The sequence below is a fragment of the Terrapene carolina genome, unplaced genomic scaffold (genome assembly GCF_002925995.2).
Source record: "Terrapene carolina triunguis isolate 2854851 unplaced genomic scaffold, T_m_triunguis-2.0 Scaffold58, whole genome shotgun sequence".
Taxonomy (NCBI): domain Eukaryota; kingdom Metazoa; phylum Chordata; order Testudines; family Emydidae; genus Terrapene; species Terrapene triunguis.
This window is the reverse complement of record NW_020664409.1, coordinates 48,823,175-48,850,848: the sequence shown is the minus strand read 5'-3', so window position 1 is coordinate 48,850,848 and position 27,674 is coordinate 48,823,175. Positions and strand designations below refer to the sequence as shown.

General features: G+C 44.0%; 1 pseudogene; it reads right to left on the bottom strand.

Annotated features, from left to right (window-relative positions):
• Nucleotides 1-27,050, bottom strand: LOC112124400 (annotated as a pseudogene).
• Nucleotides 27,051-27,674: the final 624 nt, after the last annotated feature.

Below are 27,674 nucleotides of genomic sequence, written 5' to 3'. Positions count from 1 at the left end.
CTAGTCATCTTTCTGATGTTTATCGAATCGTTCCAATAGAGCTCTTAGTATATTTCCTGGTGTTTTTTGGTGCCTGTCTCTTAGAGATTGGATTGCAGTCTTTGCCTGTTAAGGGGAAGAAACAGAGAATTTTACTTCTTTATAAGAACACTGCAGCTCATAGACTCACTATCATGCTTGCTAACGATACATATTTTTAATAATCTGTGGAAAATGCTGTTAGGAGCAGGAGGGGAGGAATCCCCCTCAATATCCTTTAAAACTCATGATGAGAAAGTATTTCATATTTAGCTATTAAAAGCCCCCAGTATATTTGACTATAACCCCAATCCTGCAATGGGGTGTGCCCTCGGGGAGCTCACTGCAGGATTTGGCCCTATATCCTGGTCATGCCCAATGTTAGCTAAGCACACAAGCAAATAACCTAGGGAGAGAATGGAGGAAGAAATTAAGTAAAGGGAGGCTGGGAAAGTCTGGAGGGGAGAAGACCATGGCTGTACTGAATTTACTGACTATCTGAAGGGAAGATACAATAATATATATTCAGATTATTTACTACTACAGATGGCTCTAACAATTTTTACTTCCATACAACAAATATTTATACTATGGTAGTATGCAAAGGCCCCAATCATTATTGAGACCTGTACAAACAGAAAAAGAGATAGCCCTTTCCCTGACTTCTTATCTAAAGAGACAAACACGTGAAGGGTAGGGGATGGGGATATGCACAAAGCCAAATGAATAACATGAAGAATTGGCTCATCTTTGCTTATAGTTATGTGCATTGTAGGATTGGTTTTTTTTTTTAATTGGCTTTATAGGAAGGGTGTAGGAAAAGCATAGGAGAAGAATAATCATCACAGCTTGTCATCTAACTAGCTATGAGAACACGGAGTACTTGTGGCACCTCGTTCTTTTTGCTGATACAGACTAACACGGCTACCACTCTGTAACTAGCTATGATTAGCATGCTGGCTTTTGTAAGCATTGTGGCAGTGGAGAGTTTTAAGGAGGATTTTGAAGAAGGCTGAGGTAGTGGCTGATCAGATTTTATCAGGGAGTTTTTCCAGGCTCAGGTGTTTAACAGAGCATCAGCTGGCTTCCTTGTCTCTACCCTTCAGTGTGGGAAGCTGCTAATTCATTATTGCACAGGTGGGGCTGGCCCCATCTCCCTTTAAAGAGGCCAGTTACCTGCTAACAGTATTCAAGTTGCCTGAAACCGACTGACACGTTTTCCACTCCACTGAATAGTATAGAATAGGTTTCCCAAACCTTTTCACTCTGAGTCATGATTATGTGAATCACCTCCCTTCTCTTTTGCAACCAGATAACATCCCTGTGACAAGCTAATTGCTTCCATGGAAAAGAAATGGGGAAAGCTTTTAATGAAATGTTTACTTCTTTCAATGTAATTTAGCTGGTAACAAGTCCAACTAGCACCGGTGCTAGCTCTCCATAAATAACCAGCACGTACGCCGTGTGTCACTGTTTGGAAACCTCCGGTGTAAATTATTGAGGGAGAGCGGCAGGGAGGAGGGTTTTGAGATTAAAACTAGACCTGGTTGAAACTCACAATTTCCATTCCACAGGAAATTGGGACATTTCAAAATTGCCTTTTGTCCCAATTGGAATGAAGAAAATAGAAGTTTCAAACTTTCCTGCAAAGCAAAAATTTCGAGGAACCATTTTTTCAGAAATATCAGCACAACCATATGAAAATGTTATATATATATATATATCTCAAAACAATCAAGTCAAAATGAATTGCTTTGATAATTTTTTTAATGAAATCGATACATTCCCGCAAAAGTTTTTGATTTAGTTGGATCAGCATTTCCTATCACAAAACTGTTCCATCATAATTTTTTTACCAGCTGTAATTAAAACGATGTACAAATCTATGAAGAATTATGACAATTTAAGACAATGAGGTCAGGAGCCAATGGCAGCCACCAATTACCAATTACAGCCACTGGCATCTGTTAGTGAGCAATAGTTCACTATGTAACAGATGACAGATGACTATAAAACAGTTTTACTTTATAAAAAACTAACAGACATTTTATTTTTGCCTTTTACCCTTGAAAAGCAACAATTTAAATATAGAAAACTGTAGATTTGACAATTCAGAAAATCAAATTACCTTTTCAGCTAGTTCTGCAGCAGTTACATTTGGATCATATGGTATGGGGTCGCCAATATATGTGCGAAATTTGACTGGGAACCCTCCATATAGAGGAACTACTGGCAATCGAGAATATTCATAAAGCCACCTAAATGACCCTGTGAGTTTAAAAAAAAATTTTAAATGGTGAGCAATAGGTTAGAAGCTAGCTGAGTCCCTGAATCCAAATAATAGTTTGCAAAGTGCCAAGAGCATTTTACCAAGGCCATGACAAAATAAGCAAGACAATTTGCACGACATAGAATCTTGGGTGGTGGTGGGGAAACAAACCCTTTACTTACCCTTGCTTTACCTCATACATATTTGATATGCACCCTTATTAATACAATAAAAAAACCAGTTGCCAGAGTTAAAACAGAACAGAAGTCTCCATAGATTTACAAGTGTATTTCTGACATATAGTAGATATTGCACATATTAAAAAAATTCTAAACTTGAAGGGATACATATGGATTATATCTTACATATTTTTCCAAGTGTCCTATATCCTTCCCGAAGATTCTGTGTGAACATAGGGATGATGGGCTAATAAACGAGAAAAAAGAAATGGTGAGGATTTGGACAACATTTCAGTCTAATTTTTTTAAAATCCTTCATCATCTCTGAACTAGAGAGGCGTTCCATCTATCACATGATCATAGCAAATGTTACCATCTCACTAAATTGAAATGAAACTGGTAAATTTTTATTAGTAAATGAAAGAAGTCATGTGTTTGTTTAGAAAAACTACAGCTAGTTATGTACCATGGGCCTGATCTAACTTAAAAGGGGAGATTCTCAATAAGAATCTTTCCATTGACTTCAAGGGGTGTTGGATAGGGTCCCAAAGTACACAAACACTAAAACAACATTGGTTATCAGCATAAAATTTAGAAGCAGAAAGAACAGATTCCATAAATAGTGCAGAACCGTTCCAAAGAGACACAATCCTGGTGGATTTTTGTTGTTGTTGTGGTTTTGCCTAAAATAGTAAGATCAAAAAATATCCAGATATATTATTGGCTGCAAAATCTTGCAGGTAGGCAAACCAAATGAAGCAAAAGTACTAAAGGAAATTTGCACAGATTCTGCAATTTTAGAAGAACCGATATAGGTGACATGAGATGGGGAGAAAAAAATGAGCTCTCCATCACTACTCCCTATCCACTACTGTCTGCCTTTGGTTGGTTAGCCTCCCTACTGACTGCTGATAGGGATCTTTGACTGAAGCATACAAAATAACACTCTCCTCAGTGCTGTTTCATTAGGGGCAGGTAAATTTTGCTATGCTTATTGTACAAGAAGTATTCTGGTACAGGAAGTATTTTCTCCCAAAGCTGCATAGTGGTATGAGATAATACCAGATGACATTTTATATAGGTTCTCATATATATATATATAACATATATAACAAATGAGACTATTGCTTTACAGATAAGTAATACATTACTTGGTTGGAGACGATCAATTGAAACACTGAAATGCTCTATTCAAATTGCTCTTGAGTTCACAAGAGCAGTCTCAGAGTTTGACAAGACTGCTGTTGTGCTTGCCACAGAGTTGTGGTTGTGTATTTTTCAAGATATGTTACTATCTCTGTTCAGGTTTGATATTATGAAAATAAAAATGTTAACTAAGTTTGAATTTATTTATGTCACTGACATTACCCAGGGTGTAATCTGGACCATGAACAGCCGTATCCCCTCAGTTCTCTACCCTCAGATGCCTTTTACACTGCTTTACTGTGCGAGTTACCACTTCTGGTCTGCTCACACACAGCCTCCAGCATGTAAATTACTCCCAGTTATAGTGTATGAGTGCTATAGCCAGCCACTCATGCATTACACTGCAGAGAAACACCAGCAAGTTCCCAGTCCCAGACTTTCCCAGAAATGTATGTCTTGTACTGCCCACCTCTTTCATTGACAATACAAGCTCCTATAAAGTATGTCATTTTATTAATAGAAAATGACATGCACAAATCCCGTTATCCCAAACACACTGGTTTAGATAAAACAATAAAACAAATTTATTAACTACAAAGAGATAGATTTTAAGTGACTACAAGTAATGAGGCATAAACCTCAGAATTGGTTACAAGAAAATAGAAGTATAATGCGACCAATGCCTAACTTAACAAGCTAAGTGAATTCAAAGCCAAGGTTTCTCTCACCACATTTCAGCAGTTTTACTGGCTGAATTTCTTTCAGTCAGGATCCCTCTCCCAGTCCAAAGCTATTTCCTTTTTTCTTCAGGTGTTGTGGATGGTTAGAGAGAAAGGGAGAGATAATTTGGCGCAGCTGCTCTCCTTTCTTATAGTTCTTTCTCCTCTTTGAGGATCATCTCCAGCTGAGGTTCAGGAGACAAAGTCTGGGTGGATGGGAACCCCCAGCTGTTTTTTTGTCAAGATATAAATTTTCGCCCGCATCCTCTTTCCTGCCAAAGAATGGGAACTTAACCAGGTGATGGTCCATTTGATTTTGTTGACACCCAGCTGAGGCGTTGGCTAGCCTTTTGTCTCTGAGGAACTGGTTTGTGGCTGCTCCGCAGACGTGGAATGTCAGTGATACCATACAGAGCAATCTTATAACTTGACATGCAACGTTGGTACACATATTTTACAAGGACAATAATGATCAGCAAATTATGAGTTTTCAAATCATGCCTCACAGGGCATACTTTGTACAAAATTTATCATATTCTTGTTAAAGGGGTTAACATAGAGGTGCAGATTGTGTGACTGATCATGACTGAGTGCTGGGTGTAGTCCCCTGTTCACTGAAGGTACTGCAGCACAGGTTTGACTGGGTCAATCAACACGTTCCTAGCAGGGATTACTGATCCTTGGTGATAGCTGCTGGGCTTATGAGACAACTGGCTCAGTAACTGGGTGGATATATATTTAGGAGGAACAGGCACTGGTGAAAATCTCAGAGGGTGAAGAAAGCTTTGTGACAGGCTCCTCCTGCTCAATACCTGTGCTATGTCCAATACTGTTTAAAAAGCAAGGATTAAAGGTTCATGTGGTGGAAGAGAAACAGATTGTGTGTGTGTTTTTGAGTGAGAGGCCACAAAAACAAGCTAGTCAGCACTGCTCATGGGGTAGCTGAAGAAGCACCCTCTGACACTGAGAGCAAGATAAATCCATTATTTTATAAAAAATACTTGAACTATTTTGTTAGTCTTTGGATCCCATGTTCAAGATAGAAAATACATCTGTATATACATGCAGGAGGTGGTACTTACCACTTTTGCATCTATAGCCACCTGAGCAAAGCCTTTGCGATTACCCCACAAGAGGTTGTAGTTTTCATCACTAAAAAATGCTTCTCGAACTCCGCCTGGCGAGACACCCAATAAGTGGCCATTCTTCAGAATTTGAACACATTCTTCTCTTCCACCATGCATCACACCAAAAATATCCAAAAGCAGTTTAATACCTGTAAGAAATATGTCCAGTTTACATTATAATGGAACTCTAGATCACCTTACATTAAGAACCTAAAAAAAAAAAAAAAAAGTGGCTAAACATCATGTGAAGCAGATAGGCCTGCATGTGAAAACTGAACCCCAAGCCATGATTTGTAAGAGTGACAGACCTTTTTTCTGATAGCATTAGTCTAACCTTTCACCCAGATTTGTGTGTTAGGGAATTTTGTTAAGGCTGAATTGCTGATAGTCAATGAGAACCAAAATATAAAGAGAGAAGTTAAATACCTGTCTTTGGAAAAGAACTATTGCTTAGTCATAATAACAAGGGATTTGCCTTTGTGTGCATGACTGACTGACAAAGTAAGTGAGGATGCCATGTGTTGACTAGACTGCACATGCGCCATCCCCGCAGAGCTATTTAGCATTCTCCATCCTGGAGCTGAGCAGAACTCTTCCTTTAGCTGCTCACCCTAGCTACTCACGATTGTTGTGTTGCTAGGGATTGAAACTGAAGGCAAGGATATTGTCTTGCCTGTACTTTCAATCTCCTCACTGCAGGTGCTCAGGCAGCATGGAGGATAAGGAAGTTGTTGGACTAGATGCAGAGGGGTGAGGAATTTGGGTAGGAGACAGACAGTAGCTAGGATGGAAAGGGAGCCAAGAGGGAGGACTGAAACAGGCTGGAAGGTGGAGGAGAAGGCTGGGGAAAGGCCAGGCTGGAGGGAACAGAAGTAGAAGGTTTCAGACTAGGCGTAGAAGGATCTGTTACTACTATAACACACTCCTCACCAAAACCTGGACTGAAATGTCAAATTCCTGAGTCTCAATATGTCTCTGCTGTCAGTAAATATCTCTAAAACCCTCTGGCTAAATGTATGTCTCATTTCCCTCTAGTGGCTTGTCCACTTAAAGGATGACAACCTACTACTGCTATCAGTTACTCTGTTAGCTCAAGTGGCAGAAGTCTATGCTGTAGATCTGAAGGATCCAACCATGCTGATGACCTATGTGCAGAATTTGATGACTCATGATGAAATTTCTATTTATTTTGAATTGTGCATTTTTAAAACCTCAGGGAGTTACATACAAAAAATGCTAAGTTTGCAAAGTCAAGCACTAATAAAGAAATGCCACACTTAAGGATGCCTCTGAAACCTTAATTCGCCCCCCACCATGAGTATACTTATGATACAGTCTTGAATTACATGACCACAAACTATGTTTTCCATAGGACTCCTGCCTCAGCATGTACAGGATAGACGGTACTCATTGGATAGGTAATTATTCAGTATTTTGTTTTAGCTGTGTCATCATTCAATTAATGGCCACATGACTTACTCATCATGCATTCTTCAGACCCTGCTCTGAATACAATATTATAAAAAAAGCCCTTGGAAAATTCATGGCATTGCCATTGGGGTTGGTCTCCCATAGCACCCCCTTGGGGTATGACAGTATGTTGAATACACCCAGCCTCTGGTCAGCAATGCCTGGGTGGTCAACAGCATGGGTTTGGGTGTGGGAGACTCAGCCCTCTGACTGAGTCCCGCAGAAGTCCGTTCTTTCCTGGGCTATCAAAGATCCAAAGGAAAACAACCAAACACACAACAAGATTCTCTTCCTTCAGGAAGCCCCTGGCAGGTCATAGGCCTGTGCAGCCCCCATGGGTGAGTTATTGGTAATAGTGCCAAAGTAATCATTCTGCATCAGGCCCACCTTCCCCTCAGAGGGCTCCAGCAGGAAGTAATTGTTTGGGCAATCCCTGCTCTTAACCAAACCCTTCTCTGGGAGATTCTCTTCTCCCACATACGCCACTACCTGAGCTATGGTTCTCCCTTTTAGGCCATCCCACTCATTGAAGATTGAGGTGGGGTTGAACAGTCTGGCCCAGAGCTTTTCATTAACCCTCACTTGGCCAGTCCCAGGTTTGTATACCCATCCCAGGCATTCATCACTTCAGTATCTGAGTGCTGCACAGAATTTGAAGAATATATGTTCATAATAATCCTGTGAGACGAGGCACTATTATTATCCTCATTTTACAGATGAGGAACAGAGGTACAGAGAAATTAAGCTCCGAAGTGTCCACTAATTTGAAGTGCCCAATTTGGAAAAGATATGGCCTGATTTTTCAGAGTATTTAGCATTCTATATCACTTTATATGTTCACAGCACAGCTCCCATTGACTTCAGTTGCAGCTGTGAATGCTCAGCAATTTTGCAAATTAGCCCTAGGATCTCAAGCTGGGCACCCAGAAAATGCAAAACACACAATTAGTGAAAAGTTTGGTTTAAATGACTTGCCCAGAATCACATAGGAACTCTGTGGCAGAGGCAGGGATAGAATCTAATTCTCCAGAGTGGTATTCAGCTGCCTTAACTATGAGACCATCCCTTCTCTTTCTGCAGCGCCCTGCCTCTTTCACAACAACCTTCCAACATCTGCAACAAATAGGGCCAGGGTCTTACAACCAACAGCCTACACAACTCTAATGCATTTTCAGAGCGTAGTCTATCTTGTGCACTGAATAAGGCAGAGGTCTTGTGGAAAAATAGTAGATGATCATGTAATTAGAGACTGTATCATAATGTGTACGCATAAGGGGGACAAAGTAAGGTTGCATGAGCAACCTTAATTCTGACATTTCCTAACTTTTGACTGCTTGATTTTTCAACCTTAATGTTCTTTTAACATAGCTTTTTTATTGTAATATCAATAGACCTTGAGATTGACAGTACCCTGTTATTTTGGGGCTGATAGCTAAAAAAGGTCTGCCACTTTCCCAAATTATTAGATAAAGCGGATAAGGAATTATTGTATTTGGCGGTAATTAACCTGATAATTAGATGAATCAGGTTAGTATCAACCGACCAATCTTAATTTGATTTGTTTATATTTTATGTTATTGTTTTATTTTTGTTTATATAAAATTGGAAAGTTGTGTGAACTGGATGTTTCTTATCTAGACATCAGTACCTGGGATGACCAGAAACCCAGGGTAGGAACGAAGACAAATCGAATAAGCCACCTATTGGTAGTCCACACAATCTGCCCCTTTAGTCCTCACATTCAATCAAAGTTGGCTATACTTTAAATATCGATCAGACAAGACATTTTGTTATAGTCAATAGCAACAAGTCTAGCATAACAAAATCCTCTGATATTATTGGCACTGACACTCTGACATGTTCAGCCACCATTGTATGGAAAGGCATTTGCACTTTCAAACTATAGCAAAAATTCTGGCTACAACCTGGGCATGAAGCCATCAGTCCTTAGGGAAATTCAACTAGTACGGAATGCTCCAGCACATCTCCTCAGCAACATGGGCTACAGTGATCACGTCAAACCTATCCTCCACTCTCTACACTGGCTTCCCATAGAATATCAAGTCACATTCAAGGTCTCAGTTCTTATCTTCAAGGTGCTCAATGGCCTGGCTGAAGACTATGGTCAGCAATGTTACTCCTCAGCACAATGAAATGTTCCACCTTAAAGGTAAAGTTCATCTGTGCAGACCAGGCTTTCTCAAGGGCTGGTCTGAGACTGTAGAAGGGACTCTCATAGGAACTAAGGACCATCACAGACCTCCCCATCTTCAGCACCAAGTGTAAGGTGCATTTCTTCCACCTTGCTTTCTCTAGCATAAACAACATAGTACTGTGGAGATAAAAAAAAGAGAAAGAAACAACAAAAACCCCTACTGCAACAGAACGCTACACTGTACACAAAATTCCCCCCCTGAGAAGAGTGTGAAAGAATAAACATGTGACAAACTACAAGCGATATTAGTTATACCACTTAATGCATTACTGGAAGGCGCTTAGATACTATGGTGGTGAGGTCAGTATAAGAACCTATATGGTATAAAACAGCAGAGACGGCCTGTGCCTGCTGATGGGGGCAGGAGGGCACAACCATAGAACAGCTGGAGTCACCCCCCCTGAGGCTGCACCCCCACCCGGAAAGCAGTGCCCCCCCTCCTGGAAAGCAGCAGCCCCTCTCTGCAGCTCCCAGGCTGTTCCTCCACCTCTGCTTCTCCCTGCCTGGCGCAGCTCGCAGCTCACTGGCTCAGCTGCCCCTCAGGGAGGGGGCCTGGCTGAACCATGTGACCGAGCAATCTGTGGGGGCATGTGACCCCCACATGCCCCCTCACGTGTTGCTTCTGTTGTACAGTATACTATAGTATGATTGACAAGGTTACTGTCAAGAGAGGTATATTTAGAATAAAACAGCTAAGATGGATGGAATACTACCAGAGGAATTTGGTAGTGAGCAGCCCTGATCAGTGCAAGCTGATGTCTTTTAGAACATCAGTTGAACGATACAATACAAGAAATCTTGAAATATACCTATTCCACAAAAAGTGCTGACATACATAAAAAATTGCCAGGTAAATTCATCCCTACTGTATTACTGGTGGTTTCGAAAGGCTGCTGAAAAAGATCTGGGGCTTATAGTGCATCACAAATTGAATATGAGTGAACAATGTGATGCAGTTGTGAAAAGGGTGTATTAACAGGAGTTTCATATGTAAGAAATGGGAGGTAACTGGCCCACACTACTTGGCATTGGTGCGGCCTCAGCTGGATAACTGTGTCCAGTTCTGGATGCCACACTTTAGGAAAGATATGGATAAATTAGAATGACACCTTCCTTTAGCTTAGCTTCACTTAACCTTGGAAATTTTCCACGGAGGTACTTGAAAGCTGCTTGTGTTTTGTCAATGGCCTTGACAAAGTTCTTCATCAGACCCAGCTTGATGTGTAAGGGTGGTAACAAAATCTTCCTTGTTTCAACAAGTGGTGGATGCTGATCACTTTTCCTCCCAGGCTCCAATGACTGTCGGAGTGGCCAATCTTTCTTGATGTAGTGGGAATCTCTTGCACGACTATCCCATTCGCAGAGAAAACAGCAGTACTTTGTGTTTCCAGTCTGCAGACCAAGCAAGAGAGCAACAACCTTCAAATCGCGACAAAGCTGCCACTGATGTTGGTCATAGTTTATGCACCTCAAAAGTTGTTTCATGTTGCCATAGGTTTCCTTCATCTGGACTGCATGACCAACTGGAATTGATGGCAAAACATTGCCATTATGCAGTAAAACAGCTTTAAGACTCGTCTTTGATGAATCAATGAACAGTCTCCACTCATCTGGATCGTGAACGATGTTGAGGGCTGCCATCACACCATCGATGTTGTTGCAGGCTACAAGATCACCTTCCATGAAGAAGAATGGGACAAGATCCTTTTGACGGTCACGGAACATGGAAACCCTAACATCACCTGCCAGGAGATTCCACTGCTGTAGTCTGGAGCCCAACAGCTCTGCCTTACTCTTGGGTAGTTCCAAATCCCTGACAAGGTCATTGAGTTCACCTTGTGTTATGAGGTGTGGTTCAGAGGAGGAGGATGGGAGAAAATGTGGGTCCTGTGACATTGATGGTTCAGGACCAGAAGTTTCATCCTCTTCCTCTTCCTCGTCTGACTCAAGTGAGAATGATTCTGGTGCATCAGGAACCGACAGTCCTTCTCCGTGGGGTACTGGGCGTATAGCTGATGGAATGTTTGGATAATGCACAGTCCACTTTTTCTTCTTTGACACACCTTTCCCAACTGGAGGCACCATGCAGAAGTAACAATTGCTGGTATGATCTGTTGGTTCTCTCCAAATCATTGGCACTGCAAAAGGCATAGATTTCCTTTTCCTGTTCAACCACTGGCGAAGATTTGTTGCACAAGTGTTGCAGCATATGTGTGGGGCCCACCTCTTGTCCTGATCTCCAATTTTGCAGCCAAAATAAAGGTGATAGGCTTTCTTAACCATAGTGGTTATACTGCGCTTTTGTGATGCAAAAGTCACTTCACCACAAACATAGCAGAAGTTATCTGCACTGTTCACACAAGTACGAGGCATCTCTGCTCTCTTGGCTAAACAGAAATGTGTCCCTTTGCAAAATCAAACACTGACAAATAAGAGAGCACGACACTGTATGATTTCTAGAGCTGATATAGGGCAATTTGTTCAGCAGAGTGATGTAAGCTTTGTTATGATTGCATCATCCATGACTTCTAGGAATAACATGATGCAATTCATATCGTGTATGACGCAATACCAGCTTCAGATTGCATCATTCATTGTTTTGCCTAAAAAGCAAGTACTGTCCAAACTCAGTCATAGATTTATTCATAGATCCAGTCAAAGATGTAGTTTAGTCATTTCTGGTTTAAATTGAGATCCCTTCCCTTTATAACTCACTTATCCTCCGCCATTCCCAAGTCAAGGGTTGTATATACTGACCCAATAGCATATCTTGAAAACTAGAGCCAATCAACAATTTTAAGCATCATTTTCGTTCTCAGTGACCCAGAATTAGTAAAGTTTGACTACATTTATTTCAGAAGCATTTTGGCTGTAGAGCAGTGTTACCCTTCTTGCATCCAGGAGGATTACCATCGGTACATGGAATGTGAGGACCATGTACGAGTCAAGAAAGACGGCGCAGGTCGCAGCAGAGATGAGGAGCAACAACCTGACCCTACTAGGCATTAGCGAGACAAGATGGACGCAAGCTGGACAGAGACGACTGTTGACAGGAGAGCTGTTGCTGTATTCCGGACATGAAGAGAGTGACGCACCCCACACACAGGGAGTAGGCTTCATGTTGTCCAAGCAGGCACAGAGAGCACTGATTGGTTGGGAGGCACATGGTTCCAGGATCATCACAGCATCCTTCAGAACTAAAATGAAGAGGATTAAGATGAATGTTGTACAGTGCTATGCTCCAACCAATGACAGTGAAGAGGGGGACAAAGACTATTTTTACAACAGACTTCAGAAAATATTAGAGATTCTCCCAGACAAAGACATTACCATCCTTATGGGAGATTTTAATGCCAAAATTGGACCTGACAACACAGGATATGAACAAGTCATGGGGACCCTGGGAGAGATGAGTGAGAATGGAGAGAGATTTGTGGATCTGTGTGCACTTAACAACCTGGTCATAGGAGGCAGCATCTTTCCTCACAAGCGGATCCACAAGAGTACCTGGGTATTGCCAGCAGGCACGATAGAAAACCAGATCGATCATGTCTGTATTAACAAGAAGTTCAGAAGATCTTTGCAGGACGTTAGAGTCAGAAGAGGAGCAGACGTAGCGTCCGACCATCACTTAGTGGTGGCCAGATTGAAGCTGAAGCTGAAGAAGAACTGGATAGACGCGTTAGATAGAAGAGCGAAGTACAACGTCAGCCTTTTGAAGGATCATAAGATCAAGGAAGATTTTGGACTGACGCTGAAGAATAAGTTTTCAGTCCTACAGGATCGGTCTGAGGAAGAGGAAGACAGTGTACCCAACAGATAGCAGAAAGTGAGAGAGACACTTAGGTCAGCATGTCAGGAAGTGCTTGGAATTAAGAAATACCAGCAGAAAGAGTGGATCACAGCAGAGACCTTGACTAAGATAGAAGATAGAAAGAAGAAGAAGGCAGTAGTTAATAACAGCAGGACTAGAGCAGCAAAGGCTAAAGCACAAAAAGAGTATGCTGAAGCCCATAGAGTAGTGAAGAGGAATATTAGGAAGGATAAGAGAGATTATGTGGATGGACTGGCAGCAGAAGCGGAGCAGGCAGCATACAATGGTAATATGAAACAGCTGTACGACATCACCAAGCGACTGTCTGGAAAGTTCAGCAAACCAGAGCGTCCCATCAAAGACAAGCAGGGAAAGTCTATAACAGAAATAGAACAACAGATGAATAGATGGGCGGAGCACTTTGAGGAACTCCTGAATAGAACAGCACCATTAAATCCACCAGACATTGACCCAGCCAACGAAGACCTTCCAATCAATTGTGACAGACCAACCAGAGATGAGATCAGAAAAGCCATCACTATGATGAAGAATAGGAAGGCGGCTGGACCTGACGATATTCCAGCAGAGGCCCTGAAAGTAGATCTGGATGTTTCAGTGGAAATGCTGTACCCCCTCTTTGAGAAGATATGGGAAGAAGAAGTGATTCTGGCGGACTGGAAAAAGGGATCTCTTATTAAAATCCCCAAGAAAGGAGACCTCAGCAATTGTGCCAACTACAGAGGAATCACACTTCTGTCGGTGCCAGGGAAGGTCTTCAACCGAGTCCTCTTAGAGAGAATGAAGGATGCTGTCGATCCACAGCTATGAGATGAGCAAGCAGGTTTCCGGCAAAACAGATCATGCACGGACCAGATAGCAACGCTCCGCATCATAGTCGAGCAGTCTATGGAGTGGAACTCCTCGTTGTACATCAATTTTGTTGACTATGAGAAAGCATTCGATAGCGTGGATCGAGAGACTCTCTGGAAGCTCCTTCGGCACTATGACATCCCAGCAAAGGTGGTCAACCTGATTAAGAACTTATATGACGGCATACACTGTAGAGTGATCCATGGAGGGCAGCTTACAAACAGCTTCCAGGTGCGAACCGGAGTCAGACAAGGATGCTTGTTGTCACCATTTCTCTTTCTCCTTGTCATTGATTGGATTATGAAGACATCCATTTATGAGCGTAGGAACGGAATCCAGTGGACGTTGTGGACCCAGCTTGATGACCTGGACTTTGCCAATGACCTTGCACTCCTTTCGCATAGCAAACAGCAGATGCAAGAGAAGACCAATGTAATGGCAGCCACGTCATCACAGGTTGGCCTCAACATCCACAAGGACAAGACCAAGATCCTCAAGATTAACTCCATCAGTAATGACCCAGTCACACTGAATGGAAGCCCTCTGGAAGAAGTGCAGTCCTTCACTTACCTAGGCAGCATCATCGACCAACAGGGTGGCACAGACGCAGACATCAAAGCAAGGATCGGTAAGGCAAGAGCAGCTTTCTTACAGCTCAAGAACATCTGGAGCTCTAGAGAGCTGCCTTTGGCAACAAAGATTAGACTGTTCAACTCCAACGTGAAATCAGTCTTATTGTATGGAGCTGAAACCTGGAGGATAACTAAAACAACCACCAGGAAGATCCAGACCTTCTTAAATAGTTGCCTTAGAAGGATTCTCCAGATCCGCTGGCCAGACACCATCAGCAACATCTACCTCTTGGAGAGGACCCGTCAACTTCCAGCAGAGGAAGAAATTAGAAAGAGAAGGTGGGGTTGGATAGGACACACACTACGCAAGCAGCCAACCAACATCAGTAGACAGGCATTGCGGTGGAACCCCCAAGGGAAGCGGAAAAGAGGCCGTCCAAGAAACACCTGGCGACGCGACCTTCAGGCTGATAGCATAAAAATGGGCTATACCTGGAACCAGCTAGAGCAAATGGACCAGGATAAAGGACTCTGGAGATCTGTGGTTGGCGGCCCATACCCCGATTGGGGTGACGGGCATGAGTGAGTGAGTGAGTGTTCCAAGGGAGGTTGTGGAATCCCCATTACTGGAGGTTTTTAAGAACAGGTTGGACAAACACCTGTCAGGGATGGTCTAGGCTAACTTGGTGCTGTCTTAGCAGAGGGTGCTGGACTTGATGATCTCTCAAGGTCCCTTCCAGCCCTACAGTTCTATGATTCTATGAAGACCTGGCCTCAGTTATTCATGCCTTCATCACCTCCTGGCTGGCTAACAGAAATGCAATATACCCAGGCATGAAACCTTCAGCATTTAGGAAACTCCAGCTAGTACAGAATGCCACAGTGCATCTCTTCAGCAACACAGCCTACCGGGAAGATATCAAATCTGTCCTCCACTCTCTATAATGACTTCCAATAGAATATTGAATCAAGTTCAAGGTCTCAGTCCTGATCTTCAAAGAACTCCATGACCTGGGCCCAGGATATGTGAAAAACCATCTGAAGTTCTGGAATGAAGACCATGGCTGATGACTGCACTCCTCTGGCACAATGGAACTCTCAACAATAAGAGTAAAACTTGTCTGTGCAGGAGACAAAACTTTCTCTGCGGGGAGTCTGAGACTTTGGAATGAACTCCCCCAGGAACTAAGGACCATCCTAAACATCATCAATTCAGGTGAAAGGTGCACTTCTTTGACTTCGCCTTCTCTAATATAAACACACAGTAACACGTGTATATATATATATATACACAATCTCAGATTATATATATATTAAAAAGTCACACCCTACCAAAACTCCGCTGCACACATTTCTCCCTCTGGGGAGAGGATGAGAGAAGAAACAACATGTGACAGATATGTAGTCACGTGGCTTAATGCACTACTGGAAGGCACTCAGATACTACAGTGATGAGTACAGTATAAAAACCTCTATTGAATAGAATAGAAATAGAACAGTTAATATGTACACTTGGAGGACAGATGTCTTAAGGGAAGGAATGTTGATAGCTATGACACATTCCTACATAAGTAAAATATAACATTTTATCATGGTGATACAGAAAGTTTATTTATAAGAATAGTTTATATATAGGGCCCTACCAAATTCATGGTCCACTTTGGTCAATTTCATGGTCATAAGACTTTAAAAATAATAAATTTCATTATTTCCGATATTTAAATTTGAAATTTCATGGTGTTATAACTGTAGGGGTCCTGACACAAAAGGAGGTTGTGGGGGGGTCACAAGGCTATTGTGACCCTTGCTACCCTTACTTCTGTGCTGCTGCTGGCAGTGGTGCTGCCTTCAGAACTGGGCAGCTGGAGAGTGGCAGCTGCTGGCTGGGAGCCCAGTTCTGAAGGCAGCGCCACCACCAGCAGCAGCACAGAAGTAAGGATGGCATGGCATGGTATTGCCACCCTTACTTCTGTGCTGCTGCCTTCAGAGCTGGGCCCTCGGCCAGCAGCTTCCACTCTCCAGCCACCCAGCTCTGAAGGCAGCAGTGCAGAAATAAGTGTGGCATAGTATGGTATTGCCACCCTTACTTCTGCGCTGCTGCTGGTAAGGTACTGCCTTCGGAGCTGGGTGCCCAGCCAGAAGCTGCCACTCTCTGGCCACTCAGCTCTGAAGGCAGCACAGAAGTAAGGGTGGCAATACCATACCATGCCATGCCACCCTTATTTCTGCACTGCTGCCTTCAGAGCTGGGCGGCCCCATCTACATTAACCTTATGACCCCCCCAAGACCCGCTTTTGGGTTGGGACCCCCAGTTTGAGAAACACTGTCTCCGCTGTGAAATCTATACAGTATAGGGTAAAAGTACACAAAAGACAAGATTTCATGGGCCGTGACATGTTTTTCATGGCCATGAATTGATTGGGCCCTATTTATATCTTAAGTTTACAACTTTGAAAGTCAATAATAAAACTAGTTTAATAATGCATTCTTTTCACTTACAACAGCCTTAATTATACCAAAAATATTAAGTGGGATACTTAACAGAAGAAGACACTGCCTCTTCTTTATGTTAATGCCACATGCAAAGTTTTTGGAAATCTGTGAACCAATAGCTATTATGAACTTCAGGAGACCTCAGATTTCCTCAAACATTTGAATTACACTATTTTTTGTAGTACACACTGGAAAGCAATCTGAATGCCTGTACTAATGTATGTATCTCTAGTATTAATGTATGAATTTCACCAAGTATCTTTGAATTTAAAATATTTCTAACTCTCCTCCCTTCCCTTCACCTGCCCAGTACAATGAAAGTGCTTTACCTGGTATTTTAAAGGTGAAGTGATCAGCTACTGAGTGGCAGAGTCTGCCCTTCTGGTTACATAATCTAGCCATAAAGTACAAATAGTCTATAGGAGTGGCACCATGGTAATAAACAATCAGCCCTGGTCCTTCTGGGATTTTTTCCACACCATGAAGCTCATAACCTGTGAAATACACAAAGGGCAATTAGTTTTCTACCAGCCATGCTGTGATTTAACGTAAGTTCCTTACTAGATACCAGCAGGAAGTCATAAAGGAAACTGCACCAAAGATTAACTTCTCATTTGCCATGTCACTGATATCAAGGTAATGTTGATTATAAGGTGATGTTGTTACCGAAGGAACTGTGTAAGAGGGAAATAAACCTGCACAGCAAACTGTCTTGGCTTCACAATAGCTATTATAAAGGCATCTGCTCAATGGGCTGTAGACTTTATGATTCGGTGAAGTGGGGAAGGATAGGAAACATGAATATGACCCTATGACCAGAACAGATCCTGCCTGAGAGACCTGGAGTTCTGGGAATCATGAACAAGATGGGGGGGGGGGTAGCCATTCATCGGGGGGGGCAAAGAGATCTAGGTGGATATTGCCTTGCTTTTTACAGAAACTGGGGGTTTGGTGTGGTGAACCAGGTCCAAGAGCACCTTTCTTTGGGGCTCAAATTGTTTGTACCACCCATTACATACTTCCCAACTTGGATGGCTGGTGTTCTACTCCCCATGAGCAATCTCAGCAAGATATCCATACCTGCACCTGGAAGGCATACAGCTGCAAAGCTAGATACCACCAGATCACCCAAGAATTGGTGTCCTTCGAAATATTAAGCTAATGCAATGGGTCACGATCTGTAAAAGGCAGTACTGGAGGGATACCATATTACCCCTAGGACCGTTAAATGCTCCTTCTCAATTCTGTAATATTTAGTTTCTCAGGGAAAGAGATGTCAATTCAAATATAGCAGTGAGTGTTCACAATATTGAAAGGCTTAAGCATTAGTTTGGAACACAAATGTCTGAGTGAATGACAGGGCATTGACACAGAATTTTTTTTTATCATAAAAAAGACCTTGTCACACTGAACCAGCCAGCGAACTTGCTCTGGAATAGTTAAAGGAGCAGCCAGCATGGCAAAGTGGGGTAGGAAGTAACCAGCTAGTATCTGTTTGGAGAACCTGGGGCAGTGGGACAGTTGGATGTGGTGGGGCACTTGGGTGGGGCTTGTGTAGTTGTGGGCTAGATGGAGAACCACTTTTCTTTAGTGCCGTCACTTCATATAAGAGGGCTTGGATTCATGTTTAAAGAAAAAAAAAATCTTGCTTACCATGCCATAACTTTCCATACAAGTCCCAGAGGCATGTCACCATTTGCCTGCCATTGTCCCATAACTTACTGGAATAATCCCCCTTTAGGTCATTCTTTCTCTTGTAAACATGAAGGAGAAGACTGGAAAGGTAGAGAACACCAAACAGAATGATATGAAATGCAAGCAGCATTATAAATGGAATCAACAGCAACAAGTAGTAGAACACCTAATCCAGATAGTCTTAAGGTACTCCAGACCAGTCAATTCTTCCAATATGTAAGTCAGATAGGTCATATAGTTTACAAGTTTCTGCTCTGAAATACTGGATTGACTTCTGCTTAGAATCTCCTGTTAAAAAGAGAATGAAACAAACTAAGTCCAAAACTTCATAGTCAAGGCAGCTTTCTTAGCTTTTTCACTAGGAAAAGATGACATTATCCTTTATTCTTACTACTAGCAGAGAAGTTTCACACATTTTTATTTCATTTAAATGGTGTTCTTAACATTAACTGACTGTCCTATATAAACTAGGACTTTGATATATGGCTAATACTATGGTTACATATAAATATGTGTTATTTTTTATTTATATTAGACAGTGTCCCATTGTACTGGGCACTGTAATTAAGCACATATTAAGACATTGTCTCTGCCCCAAGCAGCTTCCAGTCCAAAGCTCTGATCCCACAAACGTATGCTTGACTTCAATAGGAATACTCATATGCTTAAAGTTAAGCATGTTCATAAGCATTGTCAGAATAAGAGCCTAAGACTACAAGCGATATACAAAATATGTTTCATGTTTATATATATTATATACATAGGTTTTTGTTATTTAAAAATAATAGATAAATACACATCAATTATACTCTAATGCCCCCAACCTATCCTTAATTAGTTGGTAATTTCTTGTAGCTTTCACAGAAGAAGTGGGTGTTAGAGAGGGTTTTGAAAGAGAAGGTAATGAATAGTCGTAAGGTACAGTTTGGGGATGGAGTCACATACATGGGAAGTGTGGGAGATAGTTGTGAGAGAAGCAAACAAAAGAACGGACAATGCTAGGATCACTGGAAGTGTGGAGGGGCAGTTGGTTGGCGTGTGAGAATGACTGGTAGTGGGCTGGGTGAGCGGGTCTTGAGGCAGATTGGTGTGGGGGATGTTAGTGGTGTTGTGGTCAAAGACACCCACGCAGTGATTTTAGTTCAAAGACTCAAGCCTGAGGCCAGTTTATTGACATACATACCAGTGCACTGGGGTGCAGTCTGAAGACTGACACCCCGAGTACCGTTCGCAGGCGACTTTATTGCATTAAACCGCAAGCAAAGTACAAACAATACGTCATGAGTTAAGAAATTAGGGTTGGGGTCAGTCCCTCCCCTAAATCGCGAGTTAAGAAACTAGGGTCGGGGTCAGTCCCCCCTCCCCCTTCTCCCCTGGTACCTTCCTCATTATTTTCCGAGAATTGGGTGTTTATTTGGGTAAAGGGGCGCTTGGTGGTTTTCCCCAGGGGTGGTACTTGGCACCAGTTTGGGTACATTTCTCAAGACACATTATTTTCCGGGGTCTTTTGGTTAAAGATTGGGGGGGGGGGTGTTCTATGGGATGCCTAAAGAGGATCTATGATTGACTATTTTTGCAGATAGCTGGAATCACGGAGTGGGTCACAGATCACCCAAAGGAGAAGCTGCATGAGTTAAGAAATTGCATTTAGCTAAAGTTACCTATTGCTTCACACAAGTGGTTATTATATTTCATTAGTCATGAACATATTTCATTAGTGCTGCTGCTGGGGCTTTTTTTTATTCTTTCCCTTCTTGCCCCTCCCCCCCCTTCTGGTCATGACCCTTGACCGAGTTTGGCAGGGAATTGTGCAGTCTAGTCTAGTTCGGGCCCTGGCCTGGGCCCTGGACTGCTTTCTGTTTAAGGGCAGTCAGCATAACAGATCTCTGTTGGAGGGTTTATTTTGGGGCCTTCAGATTTACAGCTCTGGCTATTAAAAAGAAGGCCCCTCTGCTCTATTTCCCCACAGTGGGTGGGAAAGTGCCTGGGGCAGTTGTGGGGAAGGAGTGTTGGGGCAGTGGGACAGTTGGATGTGGTGGGGCGCTTGGGTGGGGCTTGTATAGTTGTGGGCTAGATGGCAGAAGACTGGGGCAGATGGGTGGGGTGGGGGTATTGGGACAGCTGAGTGAATGGTGTCTGGGGTAGTAGGGTGGTCTGAGTGGTGGCTGTTGGGGTAGTTAGGCAGTTGGGTGGGGGATGCTGGCAGAGGCCACTTTAGCTGAAGGCAAACTAGGCAGCTGCCTAGGGCAGCAGATTTCTGGGCACTCAAATTTGGCCTGGCCACCCCTCTGTCATGGTGGAAGTGCGGCCAGGCCAAATCTGCTGCCCAAAGCCTATGAAGAAGGAGGTGAAGGAGGGGGGTGGCACAGTGAAGTTTTGTGTAGGGTGCCAGATTGTCTTGAGTGGCCTCTGGGTGTTGGTGCAGATAGGGGTGGGGTTTTTTTGGGGCAGGCTGTGTTGGCAGTGTTTGAGCGGTTGGGTGGGGCTGAGTGTGGTGGTGGGTTCTGGGACAGCTGGCTGGGGGCTGTCTGGTTGTGGGTGGGATGGATGGGGGTGTCAGGGTATTTGGGTGGGGGTGGTGGGTGGAGAATGTCTGGTGGTGTATGAGGATGTTGGGGCAGTTGTGTGGGGGTGTTGGGTGGTGTGTGGGAATGTCGGGGCAGATGGATTGGGGATGTCTGGTGGTGGATGGGATGGATGTGGTTGTCTGTTGGAGCAGTTGGGTGGGGATATCCGCTGGGACACTTGAGTGATGGGTGGGGATGTCAAGTGATGGGCGGGTGCATTGGGGCAAATTAGGTAGGGGGAGAGGAGTTAGATGGGGGTGTCAGGACATTGGGCGGGGCTGTCGGGTAGCAGTTGGGTGGGGTTTTGGGGCAGTTGGATGGGGGAAGCTGGGGCAGTTGGGTTTCAGGACAGGTGGGTGGGGGTGTTAGTGCAGTGGGGTGGGGATGTCAGGGCAACTGGGTAGGAGTACTGGGGTAGTTGCATGGGGAAACAGTTGGGTGGAGTTGTCCGGAAGTTAGGGGGTGCCAGGGCTGTTGGGTGGGGGAGTGCTGGGGCAGTTGTGGGGTGCTGGGGCAGTTGGGTGAAGGTGCCGGGGCAGTTGGGGGGGGGTGCTGGGGCAGTTGGGTGGAGGTGCCAGGGCAGTTGGGTGTCAGGATAGTTGGATGGGAGTGTCGGGGGCAATCGGGTAGGGTTGTTGGGGCAGTTGGGTGAGGGGTGTCGGGACAGTTGGGTGTCGGGACAGTTGGGTGGTGGGTGTCGGGGGCAGTCGGGTGTCAGAATAGGTGGTGGGGGTGTGTCAGGACTGTGGGGTGTCAGGGCAGTTGGGTGTCGGGGCAATTGGGTGGAGGTGCCGGGGCAGTTGGGTGTCAGGACAGTTGGGTAGGAGTGTTGAGGGTAGTCAGGTGGGGGTGTCAGAGCAGTTGGGTGGGGGTGTTGGGGCAGTTGGGTGTCGGGGCAGTCAGATGGGGGTGTTAGGGGCAATCAGATAAGGGTGTTGGTGGCAGTCGGATGGGGGTGTTGGTGGCAGTTGGGTGGGGGGTATTGGGGCAGTGGGGTGTCAGGACAGGTGGGTGGGAGGTGTCAGGGAAATCGGGTGTTGGGGCAGTTGGGTGGGGGGGTGTTGGGGCAGTTGGGGGGTGTCAGGGAAGTTGGGAGGTTTCAGGGTAGTTGGGGGTGTCGGGGCGGTTGGGGGGATGTCGGGGCAGTTGGGGGTGTCAGGGCAGTTGGGGGGTGTCGGGGCTGTTGGGTGGGGGGTGTCAGGGCAGTTGGAGGTGTCAGGGCAGTTGGGGGGTGTCGGGGCAGTTGGGTGGGGGGTGTCAGGGCAGTTGGGGGGGGTTGGGGTGGTTGGGTGGGGTGTGTCAGGGCAGTTGGGGGGTGTCGGGGCGGTTGGGGGGTGTCGGGGCGGTTGGGTGGGGGGTGTCAGGACCGTTGGGTGGGGGGCGCGAGGCATCGGGCTGGGAGTCAGGTGCTGACGAGGCCTGTGCTCTCCTCACCGTTGCCGGCCATGGGTGTGCAGACGCCCCTCCCCACTCGCTGCGTGGCTGGCGGCTGCAAGCCAGCAGAGAACTCGACATCAGCATGAGAGGAAACAAAGGGGGCACCTGGTTACCTGTAGCTGTGCACTGCCACAGCATCCCCTGGTGTGTGGGATGAAGTACTACAGAGGAAATCCCATAGGACTGCAAGACGAGTGTGACATCCCAGCTGGAATACAGGAAGGTGTGACAAGGCTGCTGAATGTATGAATGTCATGTGAGATTCATGAGACTTGGGAGCCCTGCTCATCAGCCCTCCTTGAATTCCTAAAGCAAGCCCTGTGCACAGTGGTATGGTCAGAATGGACAGGTGTTGGTTATATTGGGTGGTGCAGAGCTCAAAATTGCATATTTTTTAAAGCAGGTTTATCTTTAAAATTTACTTTCCTAGCTGTTATTACATCCACTAGAAAGGTAGGTGAAATAGGAGATATCCTTCTGTAAATATATCAGTGTTGAACAGTCCATTACTTTTTATGAAACAAAGGCTTTTTTCTAAACACAAGTTTGCACTGATTCAGGTATGGTCTCCACTAGGAGATTAGGTCAGTATAACTGGAAAAAGCCACACCCCTGATGTGTACCTCAGCAGTTCTGACTCTTGTACTAGAAATGTATCCCCTCTGGAGCTGTGGCCCCTGGCTCCTTGAGAGCAGTAGGCTGTATGTCTAACACCTCAAAGAAAACCTGTAGTGCTGAGTCTCAGAGCCTGGGTCAGTTGACTTGGAAAGATGACCAGTATGTTTAAATTTACATATTTTGTTGTACAAATATTAAAAACTACATAATTTACTGTAACTTTTACTTTTAAAAATTACAATTTTTCTCACCACAAGATATTACAAAATACATACATGAAATAATTGTATAACTTTCTTAAAACATATTTATGTCTTATCTAGTCTGGAATGGGCTGTCTTTCTCCCATCAGCAAGGGGAAACAGATGTAAAACCAATTTTGTGATGCTGACTCCCTCTATAAAGTAGATCATTTCCAACTATAATCAGCTTTCCACTGTGTGCTCCTAATGTTACACAAGCTCTAACTTTTTATGTCAGGATAAAGTTGTCTGCTATCATGTGGTTAAGTGTTATGCTCATACAAAGCACACGGGATCTTTATAGAGGAGAAGGTAAAAACACTGCATTTATTGAGAATACAGAAGTTAGCATATGCTTTTTAGTCATACACATGCACACACACACATACATACACACACACAGAGTCCTGCCAGTTGATGTTTATAGTTACCAGTCTGTTGTAGCTTGAGTCAATCTAATGGCCAGTTACATTGAGCACTAGTGAGGAGCTGGGCTCTTGTTGGTCACGATCCGATGCTCCGAGGCTTTGCAGGACTGAACCCAGAGTTTCATGGCAAAACACCCCAGCTTTATAGTTGTAAATTTCCATTTGAGTCCATGCATTTTGCAATGTTGTCCTATAATCATTAGTCCTTAAGTGGTGTTATCATTTGATGGTTATTGTCGGGCTTCCCATTGTTATCTTCTATTTGTTGTCTCACCTTCGGGGGTGCCTGCCTCACCTCTGAGGTCATCAATGCTGCTAACATGTTTAACATCGGATACAATGGATGTTTTCTGATTGTCTCCTGGTTTTTCCAAGTTTCTCACTTTTTCTTGACCATCTGGACATTTGTGATGGCTTTCACACCTTATCTTTTCCTGATGCATGCATTCCTCATTCACACAAACAATCTCTTACAGAAACCTTCAAAGGTATACAGACAGCATTTTATATTCAGCAGAATACATTGTAAATCAAGCCTTGCTAAATCTTATAACGAAAACAATTCAGATTGGGGCTTCAGGCCCTCAACATTTCTCTAATCTATTTATCATAGACACAATACAAGATTCTGTCTCTTACTTACTAAAACCTTAAAACAAAGAAATGTATATTTAACTAGAGTGCCTAATATGTAATACATATAGGAAATCATAATAGACATTATAACTTATCCTAAAACAAAAGGATGACCATAATCAGTCATAAGGATTGTTCTGGTCTGTCATTCATTTCTGCTATACAAAAAGGGTGGCTGACAGGATAAAATCAAATCATACATTAATTCTCATAGTACAGTTATAAAATCCTGCTCCTACATAAGTATCTCCAATGGATTTCTCTCAGTTTAACGAACCTTTCCATTTCCTTTAATTATTTGGATTGAAGTTGCCTACTGGGGAGTTTTGCTTCTTTTTGACTTCTTTAGTTTGGAGTGGAGTGGTTTGAGGGGGAAGGGTTTCCCTTCCTGTCCTCCTTTTCTCCCTCCCCCCACAAAAGATATGATTTTTGTTATTTAAAACTCCCGAAGAAAGCTGGAAGTCTACAACTAGAGAGGCTGTATTTTAAAGAAGCCTTATTGAGGGTGCAGGAACAAACCACCCCGATGTGCAGAAAGAATAGCAAATATGGCAGGCGACCAGCTTGGCTTAACAGTGAAATCTTCGGTGAGCTTAAACACAAAAAGGAAGCTTACAAGAAGTGAAAACTTGGACAGATGACTAGGGAGGAGTATAAAAATATTTCTCGAGTATACAGGGGTGTAATTAGGAAGGCCAAAACACAACTGGAGTTGCAGCTAGCAAGGGATGTGAAGGGTAATAAGAAGTGTTTCTACAGGTATGTTAGCAACAAGAAGGTCAGGGAAAGTGTGGGACCCTTAATGAATGGGGGAGGCAACCTAGTGATAGATGATGTGGAAGAAGCTGAAGTACTCAATGCTTTTTTTGCCTCGGTCTTCACAGACAAGGTCAGCTCCCACACTGCTGTCCTGGGCAACACAGTATGTGGAGGAGGTGAGCAGCCCTCAGTGGTGAAAGAACAGGTTAAGGACTATTTAGAAAAGCTGGACATGCACAAGTCCATGGGTCCAGATCTAATGCATCTGAGTGTGCTGAGGGAATTGGCTGATGTGATTGCAGAGCCATTGGCCATTATCTTTGAAAACTCGTGGCGATCGGGGGAGGTCCCAGATGATTGGAAAAAGGCAAATATAGTGCCCATCTTTAAAAAAAGGGAAGAAGAAGAACCCAGGGAACTGCAGACCAGTCATCCTCACCTCAGTCCCTGGAAAAATCATGGAGCAGGTCCTCAAGGAAACCATTTTGAAGCACTTGGAGGAGAGGAAGGTGATCAGGAACAGTCAACATGGATTCACCAAGGGCAAGTCATGCCTGACCAACCTGATTGCCTTCTGTGATGAGATAATTGGCTCTGTGGATATGGGGAAAGCAGTGGATGTGATATATCTTGACTTTAGCAAAGCTTTTGATATGGTCTCCAACAGTATTCTTGCCAGCAAGTTAAAAAAGTATGGATTGGATGAATGGACTATAAGGTGGATAGAAAGCTGGCTAGATTGTCGGGCTCAACGGGTACTGATCAACGGCTCGATGTCTAGTTGGCAGCCGGTATCAAGCGGAGTGCCCCCGAGGTCAGTCCTGGGGCCAGTTTTGTTCAACATCTTTATTAATGATCTGGATGATGGGATGGATTGTACCCTCAGCAAATTTGCAGTTGACACTAAGCTGGGGGGAGAGGTAGATACACTGGAGGGTAGGGATATTGTCCAGAATGACCTAGACAAATTGGAGGACTGGGCCAAAACAAATATGATGAGGTTCAACAAGGACAAGTTAGAACTCCGGCAATGGTTCTGCGCCTGCCCAAGACTTGCAGTTTGGGGGGGGTCAATGCCACCCCCTGCTCCCCACCTATGCTGATATTAAAAGTGGGGGGCCTGGCTCCCTGCTGCATGTTTCCAGCGCCAGTGCCCCCCCTACTTTTATAAAGGTTCTGACACCCATGGGTGGACCCCATTTCTTCCTAGCAGATATTCTTCCTGGAACAGCATCCCATGTTTCAGGAAGCCAAAGTCCTCCTGTCAATATCATCTGCACAGTCATGCATTAATCTCCAGGATGTGCATGTCTTTGCCTAAGTCCTTACTCTCAACTGGGAGGATGGATGATAACACAACCTGCACCCCTGACTCCTTCTCCTTCTCTCTAGCTGCCAGAAACCTGTAGTCACTGCTGATCTGCTCATGATCAGACCTGGCAGTACCATTAGTGACCACATGGATGAGTAGCATGGAGTAGTAATGAGAGGGATGGATGAGCCTTGGAAACCTTTCCGTAATGTCTCAATGTGGGCTCCAGGCAGGCAGCACACTTCCGAGGATATCAAGTCAGGTTAGCAGATGGATGCATCTGTTCCCCTCAGAAGGGAGTCCCTGACCATCTGCACTCTGTCTCCTCCTGTTGGGCGCAATGGCCATGAGCCTCTCAATTTGGGGGGCAAATGGCTCCTCCTCCTCACCCATTGGGATATGCTGCTCACCTCCTGTTGCCAGTACAGCATATGGAGACCCCGATAGGTTCCAAAGTACTTCATGTCTTTTCACTGGTCCTGTCCCTCTCGGTCAGTCTCATGCCCATTCTAGGATCAAGGATGAGTGATGCTACCTCCCCACATCAATGTGGTCACTTAATACAGTTTACAGTTCTTTGTTGGTCAGGCCTCTTGAATCCCTGGGGTGAAACTTCCACAGATTTGTGACCTGCATTAGGGATTTGCATTAATTAGCCGCCAGTGATTTGAATTCCTATATTAAGCCAAAAATACAACCACTAGCCAGCCCTTATAACATTTATAAAGTTGATACGACCGTCTTTGAATATTCTATGTGTCCACAGCATATGTCGCATCTCAACAATAGTCTGAATAGTCCATGTTTCAAGAGCATCACATCTGTCATATACCTAATGACTTCTCTGGGAGCAGGTTCAAACCCCAAGTATTCTGCCCTGGGAATCGATTTTTACAAGAGCCAGAAGAGGGAGCTGAGGGCAGCACACCTTCAGGGCTGTACTATGACAACAGGGTACTCTGCGACACCCTTTGGTCACAAACCAACAGCTATTTAAGCATATATCTACAGTTAATTTCCTCTATCAGGTGTGTTTTTCTTCTTATAGTCATTCTTGAGGTGGTCTGAAGCAGCAAGTGGAGACAGGC